Source organism: Zonotrichia albicollis, chromosome 15 (genome assembly GCF_047830755.1).
Source record: "Zonotrichia albicollis isolate bZonAlb1 chromosome 15, bZonAlb1.hap1, whole genome shotgun sequence".
Classification (NCBI taxonomy): domain Eukaryota; kingdom Metazoa; phylum Chordata; class Aves; order Passeriformes; family Passerellidae; genus Zonotrichia; species Zonotrichia albicollis.
In genome coordinates, this window is record NC_133833.1 from 2,880,058 (window position 1) to 2,890,440 (window position 10,383).

The 10,383-nt window shown below is 45.8% G+C and overlaps 1 long non-coding RNA gene across 1 annotated transcript; it reads right to left on the reverse strand.

The window, feature by feature from the left end:
* Positions 1-521: 521 nt before the first annotated feature.
* On the reverse strand, positions 522-7,660 carry LOC141730956 (uncharacterized). The gene is made up of 3 exons (XR_012582809.1): positions 7,511-7,660; positions 2,596-2,756; positions 522-1,240 (listed from the first exon to the last, which is right to left on the reverse strand). It is a non-coding gene; the product is annotated as an uncharacterized LOC141730956 (long non-coding RNA).
* Positions 7,661-10,383: the final 2,723 nt, after the last annotated feature.

Genomic DNA, 10,383 nt, shown 5'->3' on the forward strand with positions numbered 1-10,383 from the left:
TTAGTCGCTCAGAGCTGGTCATTATTGGAATTCCAACAAAAATGACAAGAATTCTTTTCCTTTTTTTCTCCCCGGTGAGGTTTATTATCTCTCTCATTAGCACAACCTTTGTGTTATGGAGTTCTCCGAGGTCTTGGACAAGAACAGGATCTCATTGTGCTAAGTACTGTACAAACATATAATGGCTAAAATAAACAGGCAGGAGAGCTGAGACAAAGAGGAGAAGGAAGAAAATAAAATCTCTCCTATTTCATACACAGCAACCCCAGCCCCAGAGAGCTCACAGGACTTTCTTACAGCAAAGGACAATGTTGGGGTTTAAAAATTCACCCATATTTCCTGGGGGAGAGTTCACAAAAGGGAAATTTCCTTCCCACCTACCTATCTGAGAGCTGAAATCCCTGATTGTCTCCTCAAAGGGTTTGTCCTCCTTGGGCAGAGAATGGTGCAGAACTCACCCATTCTCTGCCCAGTGCAGGAAATGCCCCAGCAGAGAAATCTGTACATTGATTTCTCTGTCAATGTAAACAGAAATCTGTACATTTATTTCTGGGCATAACTTGGCTGTGGGGTAATCTTGGGACCAGGCCAGATGGGTGCATTAACCGTGGATATTTCTTCACAAAATCCAATGTAGGTCATGGTAAACAAATGTATTTGGATGGGGATTATTCCTCTGGGGGCAGAGAGGCTTTTGGTGGGGTTTTTTTCCGGATTATTTTATATGAGGCTGCTCCACAGAAAACAAATCACCAATTTGGGACGAGGAGAAAGTATCTTCTTGCCTTCAAGCTGCCAAGGAGCAGGCGGAACCCTGCAGCCCCCAGAGGAAAGGGAAGACAAACCCGGGGATTGTTCTCATGTCAGAGCTGCAGAGCAGCAAGATTTAATGTGTTGGGGTTTTTAATGAGTTGCAGAAAGAAGTGGACAGTGAGGTGATGAAATTTCCTGAAGTGCTGACAGCCCAAGACGTTCTGACTTAGTTATGGGAAATGCTGGGATATGCATGTTAATTGGGATGACTGTTTGGGGCTGGATTCAAGCGTGCAGCGTTCTTGGAAAGAGCTGGATTGGTTTCATGTGCACCTTTTTGATGTGGTGTTCATTCCTGAGCCACCACTCCGGCTCCCCAACACTGCAGAAGACAAACAGCCACGGGGAGTGTGGCAAGAGCAAAGCTGGAGAGGCCCAGGCTGGATCAGGAGGGGTCTGAAGGGATCTCTGACACTTGGAGGAGGTCCTAGGGAAAAAACAGGGGGGAAAACACCAGGAGAAAACAGGAAAAAAAACACAAGGAGCTGGGGCAATGAGCTCTGAATCCCTCAGCAGGAGGAGCTGCCAGCTGTCCCATTCTTTACATAAAGCACCTAAATTTCACACTCAAACTCAGACCGAAAAGTTATTTCCTACCATCACATCACTCAGCTCAGCAATTCTTACTTACCAAAACCAAAAATTAATTAAAACTGGCTGTATATCTGTCAGTAGGATGGGCTGAAATAGTAACAAAACCCTCTGAGCGCTGCAGAGCCGTGGCACAAGCAGAGCTGCAGCCTGGGCAGGAGCAGCAGGGCCAGCCTGGGATGCTCTGAAATAAAGCTCAGCTGCACAGTAGCACTCCCCAAAGAGCCTGGAGAAGTGACAGCCACGCAAAATGAAGCAGAACATGATGGATTCGTGCAGGCTGGGGAGCACAGTGCAGTCATTCAGCTGCCCAGAGCTCGCCACAACAACAGTTTGGGAAATGGCTGGCTGGGTTCTGGGGCGAGGAATTGAAAAGGATGAAACCATAACCAAAAGGCTGTGAAAAATGGTGGAATTCACACTGGGAATGGAGGCTAGGAAAATATTTGGTGTGGTTAGGGTTTATTTACTATTTTGTTTGTCAGGGGAGTTTTATTCATTCACAGTGCTCTGATTCCAGCTTGTAAAGATCCAAATAGGCAAAGCAGGTCCTTGGATTTATGTTGTTTAACCATTTCCAAATCAAACATTAAGATCTCTCAGAATAAGCTGATTGTGCCAGAGAAAGTTTTGTCAGATTTAGGAACCCAGAGCCCTTTTCTGAACTGAATCCTACCCCAATTTTTGCAGATTTCTGAGAGAGAGGCAACACTCTTCTCCCAAAAATCCATTTAATATGGATAAATCCAAATTTACTGCCATGCAGCAAAGTTTGATGTACCAAGAAATAAACTGAATTAGAACATTTGTGCTGTCAGAGCTGACAGTGGATTATTAAAAGAGCCATATTCAAACCCCAGTGCCATGTGTTACTCATTCCTCTAATGGTGCAGAGACTGTTGTGTTAGAAGAGGGTGTAATAAGGACACGTCGTCCTAGACATTGAGTTTCCTAACATTTTGTTAACTGGACACATTTTTGTGGGTTAATAATCTTGCTTGTTTTCTGATGCTTACACTCAATTGCAAAAGCAGCTGAGAGGGAAAAAAAAAAAAAAAAACTGCAAAGAAAGACTGGAGGAAAAGCCAAGAAACCCTTCAGTGGAAGTGTAGGTGTTTGGACATGAGAGCCTTTTGGCAACTTCAGATGTTGGGTTTTTGTTTTTCTAGGTGTTTAAAGAAAAGCAATTACCTCTGTGATGACACTTAATATGCCAAGATTCAGCCTTGAGCAATTTTTTATGGCTGTGTTCTGAGCTGCAGAGAGTACAGAGCACACTGGGTGCAGTGAAAGATGTTTCAGTGCAGCCGTTCTGACAGGAAAACTGTGGTTATGCTGGCATCTGAAAATTCCTGAAAAAAAGACAAATAAGAGAGAAAAAAACCAGTGGTTTCAGGGGGTGGAAATGCTGCATCACTGGCTGCAGAGGGATAATAAATGGGCTGAGATTCTTGGCCTGTTTGAAGCTTATCTTTGAATTTTGAGGCAGATTTCCCCCCCTTTGTGTTCGTTTCTTTGAACAGGAGTGAGGGGATGGAAGGAGCGAGAGCAGGAGATGTGAGAGGGGCAGAAATTTTGAGGTTTTGGGGTTTTTGCAGAGCCTGGGCAGCAGCTCTGAGTGTGGCAGGGGTTTATTCCTGCTCCTGTGCTCAGGTTGGGATCCACATCCCACTCCCAGAACTGCAGTGGGATCTCCTGGAGAGGGCTGGACCCCAAATCCATCCTGGAAAATACAAATATCTCGTTCTTCCTTGATCCAGAGGGCTCTGGGATGGGTTGCCTTATCCAGCAGCAGCTGGGACAGGACTTTGGGCAAAGCAGGAATGACCCAGCCACAAACCCCAGGTGCCAGGGATGTTTTGTGTGGCTGTCAAATTTACCCAAAACTCAGCATTAAACAGAAAACCACCTAGAGCTGTTTGCTTTAGAACATATATATGACATCAGGAGGGATTTTTAATTGAGGAATTAATTAACATAAAATAGAACTTCAAGATGGTCTAGGAAGAAGCAAATCCCTGAATCATGGGAGATATTGGGGAGTTTTCCTGACATTTACCCTTTTCTTTGCACACCACGGAAGGGGAATCATTGTGCAAAATCAAGTTTGGGATGGAAATTCCTCCTCCATCCAGCCTGGAGCCCCCTGTGTGCTCCCTGCACATCCTGATCAATATTTCCCTGCTGTTCCAGTAACTGCAAACTGCCATTCCCCGAGCCCACAAGTTACAACATCCAATCATGTTTTCAGATATACTTCTGTTGTTTATTTTAAGGCTGTGTCTAAATGTAGCCTTCTAATTGCTTCATGGAAAAACAAGTTTACTTTATGGTTTGAGGGTGTAAGGCTGGGGATCGTATTACTCTCTGCTTGTCTTACAGGGACTATTTAAATGGTTGTGATAAGCTACCGAACCTGCAGAGCTGCAATTAAGATGTTTCCAGAAGTTGTGCCCTGTCAGTCAGCACAAGGTGCAACAGATTTTTGTGAAAACGCTGCGCTGAGATATTGGGAAATTTCCACAAAATGAAATATTTGTTTTAAAAAAATCCCCCCTTTTTTTTCCCCAAAATATCAGGGGTTGGGTTTGATTGTTTTGTGGGTATTTTTCTATTTTTTTTTCTTTTTTAATGTATTTTTCTTTTTAAATTTCTTTTTTATTTTTTAATATATTTTTTCTTTTTTAATATATTTTAGTCTCAGTTTTGAATAAAAATATGTTTGGAAATGCGATTGAAAGTTGGGTGCTTTAAAAATAAAAAGTTTTAAAGGAGCACAGTTCTTGTTGAAGTGTGGGTTTGAATCCATGTCTATAATAAATATAAATATAAAGTGAGAAAATTACTAAGTGAGAAAAAAAGATATAAATTGATAAAAAATAAATATAAAATTAAAAATAAATATAGAATTAAAATAAATATAAAATAAAAATATATAATTAAAATAAATATAAAATAAAAATATATAATTAAAATAAATATAAAATTATGAAAATCCTATTTTTTAAGCAAAATAGAGTCAGTGAAGTGAACAGATATAGGGGCACTGATTAATTCTGTTTAAAAAAAAAATGCAAAATCCAAAAGGAAAATTTGTTTTCAGCTTTTGCAGGATGGGAAGGAGCAGCCCTGGCTCCCGATGCCAGCCTGCCCCGCTCGGCTCTCCCAGATGAAGATGTTTATTCCAGCTCGTCGGGAAGATTCTCTTGGCGTTGCCTCCAAAGCCATTATGCAGGTGATTAACCCATTTATTTTCAGCGGAGTGCCTTGTCAAACGCGGCAGAACAAACGCCAGGGGATGAAAGCAGAGTTCCCATTCCGGGGCCGGCCCTTTCTCTCCCCTTTGGGGGAATTTTGCTGCAATTGCAGCGAGGAATTTGCCACATCTGCTGCAGCTCCTGCAGGCTCCGAGCGCTGCCTGAGCCCGGCTCCAATGGAAATGGAGATTCGGCTGGATATTGCATTTCCTCGGACTTCAAAATGCAAATTGCAGCCGGCTTGGACAGAGCCAGCCTTGGATGTGGGAGCTGCGATTCCAAAGTTATTCCATCAAATGGGAGTCAGGGATCCGCAGCTCAGTTTCTGTTCCAGCCTCTGGTTGTGGCGCTAAGGGAGACAATAATCTGTTTATTCTCTTGTCATTGTGTTAATCAGCTTTTAATTTAAGGCTGTGTCAGGAGTGATTGGAGATCTCTGTTGCTGTGAATACCCGAGCACAGAGAGATGTGCACGCACTCTGAAAATGTGCCTGCGATCGGATCTCAGGGGCTCCTCTGCTGCTGCTTGATGGAGATATAATTGGGAGAATATAAAGAGAGATTGTTTGGAGGTAACCAAAGAAACCCTGGCACTAGCCGTGTTTTAAATCATCAGCTACCTTGAACACGGGCAATAAAACACAGTGTAACACATATTTTCAGAGTGCAGCAAATTGTTTTAAAGACATCGCTCCCAACAAACAAAACTCTGGGTACCCAGAGTGGATTTTGGGGCTGAAAATGTTGTTGTCAGCTTCCAGTTAGTGTTCTTTTTTAAACACAGGTATGTTTTTCCCATTTAATCGCAGATTGGATTGTTTTCAGATCTCAGTTTTAGCAGCCCAGAAACTTCAGTGGAAAACAACAACCCAAAAACTAAAAACATTTTCTCTTGCAACATTACGAACACCTGCACTCAATAAAACAGAATTTCAATCATCACTTTTTTTCTTTTTTTCCTTGTACCAAGACATTCATTTCACTTGAACTGTGGAAGTGAAAACTCACTGTCCTTTGCATTTATACTTTTTTCATTCCTGGCACCACCAAATCTGGGAGGTGGTGGTTGGGATTTTAATTATATCATTCTTTTAATTGGAAAACTTAATATCCCTCTGTTTATGCTTTTGTACATTTTGATTTTTTTTAAGTGCTGTTTGTTTGTTTTATAAAATTTGGCCTGAACAAGCCCCTAGAAGAGACAGTTCATAAAATTACTCGGTATTTATGCTTCTCCTTAAAGAGTGCACAGAACAGGCAGGAGAATACAGATAAAGGAGAGTCTGACTCTCTCAAATCCAGCACTGGATGTTTCTCCTGTTGGAAAGCTTTGACTGAAAAATCATACATAAATAAAAGAGGAGACAGGAGTTGTTCTGATGGACACAGAAAGGTGGTGGTTGGAAAATGCTGCTGTTCCCTCACATCTGTGGGGTCTGTGCCTGTGCCGCCCCTCTGCCCCAAAAGAGGGCATCCTGCAAAGCCAGTGAAAGGATGAAGGGAAACTCTTGGAGGGGGAAAAGGTGGAATTGGCTCTTAGAAAGTAACTCTTTGCTCTCTCCCCATGCTGTCAGAGCAGTCCTGCAGTGAAAGTCACAGCAGACAGCAGGGAGCTGCTTCCCCCGGGAGCAGCCACTGGTGGGATGGGAGCTCCCAACCTCTCCCCTCTCACCTGGGCACGGCTCCAGCGTCTGCTGAGCCCAGCCCAGGGCTGCGGGCGGGGTTTAGAGCCGCTCTGGGGGCACCGGAGGTGAGAGGGGAGCCGGCCTGGCCCTGGGTGCTGGGGGAGCTGGAGGTGCTGCAGGAGCTGCTCCTGCCCTGTGCCACCCTCCTGGTGCCCTGCAGGGCTCTGGGGGAGATGGAGGAGCTGCTTCTGGCCCCGTTCCACCCCTCTGCTACCTTGCCCGGCTCTGGGGGAACTGCAGGAGCTGCTCCTGCCCTGTGCCACCCTCTTGGTGCCCTGGGTGTTGGGGGAGCTGCAGGAGCTGCTGCTCCTCACCCTGTGCCACCCTCCTGGTGCACTGGCCACGGGTGCTGGGAACTGGAAGAGCTGCTCCTCACCTCGTGTCCACCCCTCTGCTGCCCTGCCCGGCTCTGGGGGAGCTGCAGGAGCTGCTTCTGCCCTGTGTCACCCTCCTGGTGCCCTGGGTGTTGGGGGAGCTGGAGCTGCTGCTCCTAGCCCTGTGCATCCTCTGCTGCCCTGGCCATGGGTGCCGGGGGAGCTGGAGATGCTGCTCCTCACCCTGTGCCACCCTCCTGGTGCCCTGCAAGGCTCTGGAGGAGCTGGAGGAGCTGCTCCTCACCCCATGGCACCCTCCTGCTGCCTGGCCCTGGGTGCTGGGGGAGCAGGAGGAGCTGCAGGAGCTGCAGGAGCTGTTCCTTACCCCGAGCATCCTTTGCTGCCCTGGCCCTGGATGCTGGGAGCTGGATGTGCTGTTCCTCACCCCGTGTCCCCCCTCTGCTGCCCTGCCCGGCTCCGGGGGAGCTGCAGGAGCTGCAGGAGCTGCAGGAGCTGCAGGAGCTGCTCCTCACCCGTGCCCACCCTCTGCCGCCCTGCCCCAGGCTGAGGGAGCAGCTCTGCCCCAGGACCAGGCTGTGCCACAGCCCCAGAGCGTCCCCAGCCCCTCCAGCAGCGAGGGAAGGGCGGGGAGGATGAGCGGAGGATGCTTGAGACAAACATCACCCACCAGGGCTGCCAGAGCTCACCCCAAATGCTTTTCCTCCCAAATGCAAGGCCGGGAAGGAGCCCTTTGGCTCGCTCGGACCCTCCTCCATCCCCACAGGGATGTCCCAGCCCGGTGGGAATGCGGAGGTGACTCCAGGACAGCGATACCCCGGGATTTGCTCACCGCTGTTTGCAGAAGCTGCTTTTCTTGGCATCCAGCGACTGGAAAGACAGAGCACTTTGCATTTCACTTTGCAGAACACAAATACACACACGGAGAAATGGGATTTCGCATGCTGGCTTTTCTGCCAGGAAAGAAAAGCAAATGGATAATCGCAAACAATAATGTTACACTTGCAAGAAACAGTTGCTAGGGAGAAAAGCTGCTTGTGTTTCCCAGAAGGCTTCAGCAAACTTTCATATTTATTGAGTATAATCTGCCTTTTGCATGATCCTCTTTGCATTCTACCACACCAATAACTCCTCTAATCGTGCCATTAGCACCTCCCTCCAAGGGCTCCTGCCACTTTCTCCTTTATTATTAACAGGTAGATGTTCCTGGCAAAGAATTTTCCCTTTTTTCCCATAATCGCATGGAAATATATATATATATATATATATATATATATACTTAATACTCTCTCTCTCTCTCTCTCTATATATATATATATAAAGTATATATAATATACTTTATATATATATTAAGTATATATATAAGGTATATATACTTAATATATATATTAAGTATATATAATATACTTAATATATATATTAAGTATATATATAAGGTATATATACTTAATCTTCACCTATCTGAAACATTACCAAAATTTAAAACTTGGCTGAACAAACTAAGAATTTCTACTTGTGAATTATGGATTTACACACAGAAAAAAAGTGAATTATTCAAAGCCCAAATGGAAGAGCAGAAGGAACAAAGGGTGTTTTATCTCTCTGCCCCTGTCTGCACTGTGTTTTGTGGGTTTAGGTGGTACCGGTCATGCCCCAGTGGGTCTAGTGGGAATTTTGGATCGTGCAAAGGCTTTGTTGCCATATCAGAGCCCGGGCTGGTTAGGCCGGGTGTAATTGCAGTTAGGTCAGTGCGATTCGGCTCTGCTGGCCCTGCCCCAGCAGCGATGGAGAAGCAGAGCCGCTGTTGGCGCTGCACACCGGGGCTGACCCAACCTCACCATTGCTTCAGCTGGAGATTTACACTGTTCACGTAATTTTAAGATGATTTTCTTGGCTCTGGTTGCGCTCCCGAGCCCTGTCCTGCTCCCCCTGTGCAGAGCGGGGCTCTGGAATCCGAACCGCTCAGATCCCAGCCTTGCCCGGGCTCTTATCTGCTGTGGGCCAAATGAAAATTCATTCCTGGGAGCCTCCTGCACGCCGGAGCTCTGCTTGCTGTCCCAGCCCCTGTGTTGTGGCTGAGAACCATCTGGAGCAAATCAAATGAAATAAAACCTCTATTAACTGAACCTTAAATATCCCGAGCTCGCCGTTATCACGGTCAAGCACCCTGACATTGCAAAAAGCCTCTTTGCTCGGTGCAAATCTCTGTCTCCCGCGTTTTCTCAGCCTTGTCACTGCCCTCGGGAAGGGACGCTGAGATAATTCCATCCTGAATTATTCTGCAGCAAAACTGGGGAAGTTGACCAAAGTAAAGCCACTGGCAGAATCAATGTCCGGCTACAAACCAAACCTCAAATCCCAAAAGCATCACTGGGCATCGTGGTCTTGTTAGCAGCACTTTCAAAAAAAAACGAAAACAAGCAGTAAAAAAAATTTTAAATTTATTTGTCTATAGAATAACCGAGATTTTTGCAGATGAGGATCAGTGGGGAGCTACTGTCCAAGGAGAATTTCAGTGGAATTAATCCGGGCTGGGCAGTCAGAGGAAAATGCGGATTTTTAATAAAAGTCAATCTTTTACATGGCACAAAATCCCTTCTAACAGACCACAGAAAAACCTTGCCTGAAGTGCTTCTTCCCCAAAAATCTCTGCAAGCAGCCACCTCAGAGTTGCAGACTTTTATTTTCTTTATATATCTTAGAGTCTACAAATGAAGATGTTTAAAATGTATTTTGTAAATGTATAAGCAAAGGTAATTCTTATATTAGAATGAGGGTTATTTTCCAGGGGAAATTAAGGAAACAAGGCAGTGTTGGGTACTTCTAACCACCTTACATGTGTAGAAAGATGGAAAGTTTTATTAACAAGGATGGAGGAGTTGGAGGTTCTTCTCCTCTCTGATTTCTGAGAGTCTGTGCTAAATAAATCTGTTTAAAAAGCCACATGGATTTAATTTCATCATTTTCTAAACGAGCATCTTTCCACCATCTGTTGCGTTCTAAAGGACGATTTATTCTGCTTGTTTTAGCTCTCCGTGCAAACACATTTATACACACAAATAAAAATCGGTGCCCTGCTTAAAAACCTGGAACCCACACAACCGCCAGAGGAATTAGGAGCATCCAAATAAATTCCCCACCCTGCGGACCGTGGGGGTGACGCCGATGGCATTCACTCCTGGGCTAATATCAGCTCGAAATGCAACCAGAGGAATTGCGAACGCCCTGAAAGAACCCTGAATGTAATTAAACAAAAGGGGAAAAATATCCCTGTAACCTTGGAGGGCAGGCTGGAATCCGGGTGGAATGCGCTCCCCACTCACGCTCCACGCCGTGGGTGAGAGCGCAGCCATGGAAAAGTCGCGTTTGGGCTGAGGATTTTTCGCTGTCCGCGGATTCCTGCGGGGATCCCCGCGGCTTTGGCAGCCCTGAGCCCACGGACAGCACGGCCGGACAGGGATGCGGGGGCAGCGCTGGCTGTCCCTGCCTGCAGCTCCGAGCATCGCATCCCGGCCACAACATCAGAGCTCAACCGAGCCCCCGACGGCTGCAGAGTCACTCCCCGCCTTCATTTCACCGCGTAAAAATCACTAAACTCCTCAAAAACTCACTTCAACATTTTTTTTCAGAAGAAAAAATTACGAAACTTTAAATTTTATTTGAAGAGATAGGGTTGGAGAAGTAGAGAAGTCAGCCGGCTGATCT